The following is a 10072-nucleotide window of genomic DNA, read 5'->3' as shown; positions in this document are numbered from 1 at the left end:
AGGGAAGCTCTTCCTAGTACCTTTCTCAGACACGTCTTTACTGATCTGACGAGTCTTTCCCAAAAGCTCAACGATGAATCGCCAGGTCATACCCCTGTCAGAGAAGTATTCTAAAAGTTGTGTATCCTTGATGGCCTTCCAAAGCTCTTTCAGGTCTTGATCAGCTCACTTGAAGGTCTTTGCATTCTGAATAGATGACCTTACACAGTCCTCTTCGTGATATGAATCTTTTGAAAGCTAACAGGAAGTGGTCCGTTGACTGACTTGAGACAAGCTCCGCTCTGGTCACAGCACAGGTGAATAGTGCAATGTAAGCTTTACTTAGTGCACCCCTGGCCTTAACATATAGCGGCCCTGCAAAGTCCACACCTGTGACTTCAAATGGGGGTGACTCTGTGATTCTGTCACGTGGTAATGGAGCAGTAACCTGCTGTGCAGGCTTCGCACTAAATCGTCTGCACACATTACACCTTGCCAGGACCCTCTTTACAAGCTGTCTTCCACGCAGTATCCAGTATCTTTCTCTGACTTGCACTAAAGTGTCTCGAACACCTGCATGCATCATCTTTTCATGATTATGTTGAATCAACAACTCACAGTATCTGTCCTTGGGAGGCAGGATCCATGGATGCTGCTGTCTGAAACTTAAATGTGACTGTTGCAATCTGCCTTCAACACTCATCAGTCCATCATCATCCAGGAATGGTCTCAGCTCTCTCAGTTTTGAGTCTTTGTTTAAACCCCTTCCTGCCTTCAAATGGCTGATTTCTTGACAGAAGCTATGGGTTTGTGTTACCTTTATCCAGTACTTCTCAGCTTGAAACAGCTCCTCTGCGGTTAACTCCCCTCTTCTCTTCGTGCTCAAATGCGCGTTATCTGCAAACCTCTTCATCCAGGCAGTTATCCGTAGTGCAGACCTCAGCTTGCTGTATCTTTGGAGGTCCAGCACTGGTTCAATTGTCTCATGTTCATCACTGCTGAGTTGTACAGAGACATGTTGACCCCCTTTCAATTCATCATTCATGTCTTCATCCACGGATTCTTTGTCAAACTTCTCCAATGGTTCAGATGATGTCAGGAAGGTAGGACCCTTCCACCACAGGTGACTCTGAATCAGGCTCACTACCGTTTGGCCTCTTGTAGGGAGATCAGCAGGATTTTCTTTGCATTTACAGTGGGACCATGATGCTGGGTCGGTCAAGGACTGGATTTCTGTCACTCTGTTGGCAACAAACTGCTTCCACTTCTGAGCTGAGCTGCAAATCCAGTGCAGCACGATCATTGAATCGGTCCACATGTGCACTTGATGGGGCTCGATTTTAAGTGGCTTTAACAAGTCGTTTCCGCTACTCTGGACTTTGAAGCAACCAGGTTAGCTGTCATCATTCCATCCCTTCTTTCACACTGTAGGTAGGCAACGGCACTGTACGCCTTCTCACTTGCATCACAGAACACATGGAGTCTTGGTGTGTTACCATTCTGCTCATCTTTTGCTCCATACCAGCACGATACAGTTATCTGTTGAATCAGTGGGAGTTCAGAGCACCACCTTTGCCATTGTTCATTCATACAGGTGGTAGCTCCTCATCCCAGCCAAGTCCTCTCTCCCACATCTCTTGCAAAAGGCATTTAACCCGTATGGTGAAGGGTGTCGGAAAGCCTATGGGGTCAAATATGCGAGCAGAGTGTTGCAAAACGCTTCTCTTGGTGTTCTCTGTCTTCGTCAGTTTGCCCAGCAGAGGTCTCAAATCAAAGACAAAGTCATCATTTTCTGTCCGCCACACCAAGCCAAGTACCTTCGGCACTGCTCCATGGACCTTGGGTTCCTCTGTGGTTCCAATGGATGTCTCCTTCCACCTTTCCTTCAGTGCTGGACAGTTTGTTATCCATTTACAAAGATCCATGCCTGCAGCAGACATTATTTCCTTTGCACCTGTCGTCACAGAAACGGTTTCTTCAACATTACTGACACTTGCAATGAAATCGTCCACATACAGTGACTCTTTCATGATCTCTACGACTTGTGGTTGTTCTTCATATTGTCTGAGATGCTTCCTTACCGTAGCTGCCAACAGAAATGGGCTTGGGGAAACTCCAAATACCACCCTGGTCATCCTCAGCATGCGTAGCTTCTTATCCACATCTTCTGCAGGTGGAGCAGTGAGCCACAGAAATCTCACTGCATCTCTGTCCTTTTCTGCAAGTGAAATCTGAAGAAATGCCTTCTTGATATCTGCCATAAAGGCAATCTCATGCAGTCTGAATCTGATCAGTATGCCAAGCAGATCTGGATTAAGGTTAGGGCCTGTCAGCAGGCAGCTGTTCAGTGAGGGACAACCATTTTCATGTGATGAGGCATCAAATACTACTCTCAATTTTGTTGTCATCTTGTCCTCTCTGAGCACAGCATGGTCGGGCAAGTAGTATTTGACATCTGATGCTGAGGACTCACTCTCTGTTACATCTTTAGCAATACCCTGTTGTAAGTAGTCCGCCACAACCTCATTGTACCGATGGAAAAACACTACATCTGTCTGCAACCTTCTCTTCAGGCCTTCAAATCTTTTCTTGGCAATTCTGTAGTTGTCCGGGAGTTCTGGTCTGTCATGCCGCCATGGCAACTCCACCTTGTAATGTCCTTGTTTGAACTGGACCTTGCACAGACCATCCAAATACACTTTCCAGTGCAACCAATGTGCCTGTTAGTCTCTCTACTCGGCCTGACACTGTGCGCCAGTAGTAGTCTACTCCAATCAACACTGAAAGTTCAGTGTTACAAACGCTTTCTTCAGGGAAGTCAGCTAACTGCAGACCATTTCTCTTCAGTTCTCTTTGGATATGCTCACTGGGGACCTTCATCACAGCAGTGCATACTTGTGTTTCAATCGCTTCCAATTCAATTTTCTGCCCTTTATCCCAGATGTTTTCCAGGACTAGCTTCACAGTGTTGCGCTTGGTTGTTACTGGAGCAGCAGAGCCGAATGTGTGAAGAGTGAATGTCTCCTGCTTTATCACAGGTAACTTCAGAGCCTTTACAGTGTTCTGGTTGATGAAGCTCCTCTGGCTCCCTCCATCCAGCAGGCAGCGAACTATCTTCCATCCAGCCAGACCCACCGCCCATGCCTTGGCAGTCTGTAGTTGTACTGTGTTGTGGTTCTTTCAGTTTGTTTTAATGTAATGTGTAGCGAATGAAGAGACCACATCGTCTGTATTGTCAGAGGCAGCTGGCATGTGCTCCTCGCGCTTCTCACACACAGCACTGTGATGTCTGTTTCCTCATAGGTCACATGACACACCCTTGGTCCTATAGAATTTTGCGTGTGTATTGGTCCCAGGCACACAAAGCATCTCCCTAATTTTTTCAGTTTTTCCCGCCGTGCAACAACTGTGTAATCTGGGCAAAGTTCTGATTTGTGCTCTGTATGACCACAGAATAGGCAGTTCTGTGTCTTTTGGCTGGCAGTGTGCAGCGCCGCAGCTGACGGCAGGTTATGCTTTTTCTGCTTCAATTCACACGGAGTGTCAGTCCCTTTTAATGATTTATAGAAGCTTTGGTTCTCCCTGTTGTGGCTACCTGCTCTTGTCAACTGCAAGGCTCTCTCTCTGCTGAGAATCTCCTTCTGTAAGAATGCAATAATCTCTGACACTTGCCATTCATCATTGACTCCTCTTTGCCTGTGGTACTGAAGAACAATGTCCTCTGGTATCATCTGCAGTAGGATTGGGCACAGCAAACTGCCATATGTCTCTGAAACTACGCCCAGGGACTCTAAACTTCTAATCTGGATTTCGCAATCATCATACAATTGTCTCAATGCAGCAAGTCAGTGGATTTCTTCACAGGGGTGAGATTCAGCAACTTTGTCATATGAGCGTTCACAACAAGATCTTTTCTTCCAAATCTATCATGCAGCATAGTTACTGCATTATCATAGTTGCTGTCCGTCAACATCAGTCCTGCTACTGTCTTTGCTGCTGCACCAGTTAGATACGTTTTCAGATAGGTAAACTTTTCTTTTTTGCACGTGTCGTTGCTATGAATAGCAGCCTCATACTGATTCCAAAATCCTGCCATAAACTTATATCACCATTAAACTTTTCAATAGTCAATTTGGGTAACTTAACTGAGTGCTTGTTTGGCGATCTGTCTCCATCGTTACAGTGCGGGCCACTCGTGCTCTCCCGGCCTCTCGATCACTCTGTGTGCACGAGCTTTCATCATGATCACTTGTTCCTTATATTCCTTGGCGCTCGCGATCTCCGTTTCCAAATCGTCAGTCACGGTTTCCTGTTCTATGCTTTGATCCAGTTCCAATAACGTTTCTTCTTTTGCCGATAACATGGCCAGCATCTCACGTACACGTTCAATGTCCGTATTTTCTTTGCTAACTGTTTCGATGTTATGCAAAAATCTCGTCATCGATCCACGTATGGCTCCTCTCTTTCGGATCAGTCTATCAAGTCGCTCCGCCATTTCATAACGTTGTTAACCAGAAGATTCCGGGTTTCGGCACCAAAGATATTCCTTTCACTTTTTATTCGTGGTCAACAATAATGACGGACAGACTTTGTGTAGAACGGAACCTTGTCGAACACACAAGGAAATCGTTCTGTGCTGTATACACACACACCCCGCCAAGATGTAAATTTTTCTTCTTCCTTTTTACGTTACCGTGCCAAAACATCATGGGTAGTGTAGTTCCCTTACACAGAACTTACAGTTTACCCCGTTTCCTTCAATAAATCTAATTAAGAATAAATCAGTCATATTATCATTGATAAGAATCAATAATATCAAACTAAAGCTGCACAGTACGTTCTCAAATAAAGTTAAAACATATTTAGCTACACGACAAGATAAGTTAGCCTTAGTTGACCTACTGAATCATGCGATCTCAACTTTTGCACACCCTACCTGCAAACCATTCTCTTTCCAGTTATCAGGGACAGGGATTTTGTTTCTGTCTGCAAATTCAAATGCTAGTTCACAGCATTTCTTTGGAGTAAGGCCATGGAACTGGTCATCCAGACCATGACGTGGTCTGCAAGCTCTTTCTCCATTTCCTCTGTAATGACTCACTTCGCCTATGCTGTCCCACTGTACCCTACTGTTTTCACTTCCTTTTCCTCTTTCTTTTGTATGAATGTACGCGGGTTGACCCATCAATCTTTCTCTCTTTTGCCACTGCTCTTATGAACTTTCCACACTTGACCTCAGCAGCTGCTCTCTCCATGTCAAGGGGTGTTGAGCCCCAGTCTGTCTTCCTTTTGTATGTTCTTGGCATGATGGCTATAATGTTTAGAATATGAAAATCGTTTAGAGTTAGAATAAAAATCATTTAAATACCATTTTTAGACTTTTTAGACTTAAATTAACTTGTGGCTCATGGTGAGGTAAGTTGAACCACTGGCTTTAGCTAAATGATCCACATGGTTTAATACACTAGCAAATCATCAACATGTATGATATATGTTTTTAGACCTGGATAAATTTGCTATGACTAAACAGCTATTATAGCTGACATGTAAAAAATTTACTTTGACAAACAAAAAATGTTTTTTTGTGAAAAAATCATACTTACCACACGAGCATGGACTTCTCTCTTTCACATCCAATGACAAATGAATAGAGATTGCAGAATTTATGGTCACGTGACACCAAATGTGTACTGTTGCCTAGATACAGGGGGTGGGTCAACTTACCCACTGACTCAACTTACCTCCCTCTCCCCTACATTTCGAGGGGAATAGCAGCATGTACTGTCAATAAATAATCTTTATAGTTTGTATAAAAAAGTGCCAGGTGCAATGTGAAAAGGATTGCACTGGTGGAGAGAAGTGAACCATTAACCCCTGTGGAGGGGTTAGTGATTCAGTGGGGGGGGCAAGAGTGTTCATGATCCTCACAGCGTGGGGTATAAAGCTGTTTAGAAGCCTGGTGGTCCTGGTACGGATGCTTCTGTATCTCTGCCCTGATGGCAGGAGGGAAAACGGGCTGTGGGAGGGGTGGTTGGGGTCCTTGGTGATGCTGGAGGCTCTGCGGGCACAGCGCCGATTGAAGATCTCCAGCAGGGATGGGTGAGGGGCACCAATGATCTTCCCCGCTGTTCTCACTATTCTGTTCAGCTGTTTCTGTTCAGAAGTTGTGCAGTTTCCGAACCAGACAGTTATACAGTAGGTCAGAACACTTTCAGTTATGCCCCTGTAGAAGGTGGTGAGGGCCGGAATGGGTAGGCTGGCGCATTTGCCTTGCGCATTTACCTTATGTAGAAATATCTGTATGAAATGAGACGCAACAGTCTTATAAGCAGATGCATATAAGGAACTATATTTTGGCGAAGCACCTCTACCTAGGCGCAGTGATTGCCTGCAGTACCCCGAAAACCCTGTTGTAACTTCCGTCAACAGTGTGACTAGCAGCAAGTAGCCAGCGGCTAAGGTAATGGCTAACTATGGAAGACTTTGTGAGAGCACAATCGTCAGATGATGATGATGATTACTTCGGGCCAAACGATCCAGAGCCATATCGTTTCGAGCCAACGTTTTTACAACACACCGACCCATGATCGCTAAGTTTTTGTTCCGTTTGAAAGGCTACACAGAATCTGACTGTGAACTATGCGCTAGCCAGCTGATAGTTTACCGACTTCTCAAACTCTCTCTAATTGCGCATCACCTGGCAAATAGTGCAGGTAATCACTGCGCCTCCGCCTAGGTAGTGGTGCTTCGCCAAAATATAGTTCCTTATATGCATCTGCTTTATAAGACTGTTGCATCTCATTTCATACAGATATTTCTACATAAGGTAAATGCGCAAATCACACCATGAAAATAGGAACACTTTGGAGTTGTTAGGAAGTTTATTTTGTCACTGAGGCTAAAGGAATCCAACGTAATTACAACGACAATGCTAAGCTAGGCTAGCGGTAGCGCCGTCAGACTGGGTTATTGGATGCACAGAGAAGAGAACGGTATATACCCTCTTATCACACTCTGGGATTGAAGGCAAATAAGTGAATTCCAAAAATGTTGGAGTATCCCTTTAAGTAAGTGAGAGTAAAAATAGAAACATAAATTAAAATAACCATAAATAAGAATATATGTACACAATTTAAGTAAATATTTGTACAGATTAAAGAGTGATAATGTATGCTACATTATGCTACATATTGCACAGTCCCATACAATGTATGTATGTGTGTGTAGGGAGGGGGGGCATTGGCGATGACGCATGGTGGGCAGTCGGGGGATGAGGTGGGAGCTAGGATGAGTTGTTCAGGAGAGTGATGGCCTTAGGGAAAAAACTGTTGAGGTGTCTGGTGGTCCTGGTCCTGATGGAGCAGAGCCTGGGGCCGGATGGGAGTTTTCTGAAGAGGCAGTGAGCTGGGTGTGATGAGTCCACCACTATCCTACTGGCCCGCTTCCTGGCTCTGGCATCGTGCAGAACATTCATAGGCACCTGTTCCTGGCCTGTGAACCTGCTGGCTGTTTGCACAATGTGTTCCAGTCTGTGCTTGGTGTGGGCAGGGGATGCGGGGTACCACACAGTGATGGAAGAGGTGAGGACACTCTCAATGGTGGTTCTGTAGAACTGGGTGCGGACTTTTGAGATGTTGTTCATCTTCCGTAGCAGTCTGAGGAAGAACATCCTCTGGTGAGCTCGCTTGATGACCTTAGATGAGTGTGTCTCCCATTTCAGGTCACTGGTGATGATGGTACCCAGAAACTCAACAGACTCCACCACCTTTACAGCTACGTTGATGATGAGTAGTGGGGGATGTGGAAGTGGGTGTTTCTGGAAATCCATGACCATCTCCACTGTCTTGACATTGAGCTCCAGGTTGTTTTCTGTACTCCATGCTGCCAGCTGTGACAGAGTGTTCCTGTAGGCCAACTCACCATTGTCCTTGATGAGGCCCAGGACCGGATGTAGCCAAGGTGTGGTTACACTGTATATAACAAGTGTTAGTACGTCTACTGATCTGAGAATGGGGACGTAGCCTGGCACAAATCTCTCTCAATGTGAATATTGTTTTTAATCACATGTAGGCAGCAGTATGGTGTAGTGGTAAGGAACACGGCGGGTAACAGGAAAGTTGTTGGTTAAATTCCCCACAGTGTACTATGGAAGGGTCCTACAGCAGAGTAGTACTGCTGTTGTAACCTTGAGCAAGGTAATTAATCCAGAATTTCCTCAGTAACTCTACAGCTGTGTATATGGATAAAACCATATGCAAGTCATTCTGGATAAGAGTGTCTGCTAAATGATAATGTGGGTGAGTGGTGAAAGGAAAAGACATTGACCTCCTTCTGTAGCTACATGCGTGTCAAGGTAATGTAGGTATGGTATCACTGTTTATTTTATAGATGGATCTATGCCTGCTGTGGCCATTGAACTACAGGTTAAAGTAGGTTAACACACAACCTAGGTTGTTTAAGAGTTCATATAGTATGACACCATACAACAGTATATAACTGAATATTTCAACCTGTCTCCTGTATATCATCTTTCTGTAATATAATTAACTATTAAAGATGAACACAGATTGTCACAAAGCCAATGTGAATGAGCACATTGAATTCAACACTTTTAGGACAATACCCCTATAAAAATACTGCAGTCACAAATGTTCCACTTTACAACCATCTCAAGCTGAACAAAATCTTCAATTACTGGATCGGTATAGTTGGTAGAAATTAAAAACGGTTTCCATTACCAAAGCACTGTGGTTACTGTTGTGCCCACTCAATGGGTTCATGGGACTGTGTTCATCACCTACTCCCTCTCAGGACCAAAAGTGGCTTTTTACACAGTTGTCATTGCCTTTACATCCAAACACAGTCAAGAAGTTTGGGTGGTGCTGCAGCACATTACCCAGAAGCCTCAGCTACCCTTTCTGACACATCCCACCACCTCTGCATTTATTAACTAGCATTATCTTAAGGCTCAGCTGTAACTTGTATTATCTAAAAGATGTACGTGCACTATCTTAGGATACTGCTGCTATTAAGAAAATACAACAACACCTACAGGGCACATTCCTCCAGATAATCCAATCAAGCACATTCGGAGTTCATTCAGAGATATCTGTTACAGTGGTTTGACATGCCTGTGCTTCTCTGAAATGAAGCTTGTGAATGTGTTGTGAGAGAGTAAATTGGTTGGTTGGGAGACAATCTGGCAATTATCTGCTCAACAGAGCAGCACAGGGCACAGTTCTGTACCATCTGCATATGTAACTATCTAATGGAATGACAAGTACAGATGCCAAAACTTAGAAATGGAAGAAACTTTGTACATCCACTCTCATAATGAATAGAGTATAATTTACAGCTTGTAATAGCATCAATAAAGTCCAGCTGGCTGTTAGCCCCTCTAGGCTTGCTTTGGAACAGTGGAACTGTGGAGCAGTTGGCCAATTTTAACTCAACTTCCTAAGCAGTGTGTGGAGTGTATTTGTTGCATGTGGATTGTGGACCATTCCAAGTGGCAATACTGCAGTATGTACTTGTTTGGAATGCTGTGAAAGTCATCACTGCGCTGCCCATTTGACCCCAGCGGGATTGCTGAATAGATGCAAGGTGTCACCATAGAGACAGGAACAGCCCTTCTCAAACACAGCAGAGGAAAGACTGCACACCAGAGCCCCGTTTCATGTACACTGCCATCTTCAGCTTGTTACAAGGATTTATTTTAGCTGTTTTTTATTTGTTTTACATCTGATCATATGTAAAAGTCTTGCTCATATTCTTAAACCTGCTCACAACTGTATGGATGGTAAGAAAAATCCTTGTAGATCTGGTACTGTGAGATTTAACACAAACTGAACTCAATGACTAAAACAGACATGAAGGTACACAATATGGGCATCAGTCAAGTGTACATGGAGCAAAGACTGAGAAGGTAACTATTAAGGATATGCTAAATGTTTAAAGTGAGCAGTGACTACCATGATACATACGACTTCTACAGTCTATGTTATGTCAATGTTAAATAGGAGCATTAATAAGCCATAGTCAAAAGGTGTACATAAACAAATATTAACAAACTAGTCTGCTTTGCTGTACTCCA

Source organism: Megalops cyprinoides, chromosome 11, assembly GCF_013368585.1.
Source record: "Megalops cyprinoides isolate fMegCyp1 chromosome 11, fMegCyp1.pri, whole genome shotgun sequence".
In the NCBI taxonomy this organism is placed as follows: Eukaryota; Metazoa; Chordata; class Actinopteri; order Elopiformes; family Megalopidae; genus Megalops; species Megalops cyprinoides.
This window is presented reverse-complemented; position numbering follows the sequence as displayed.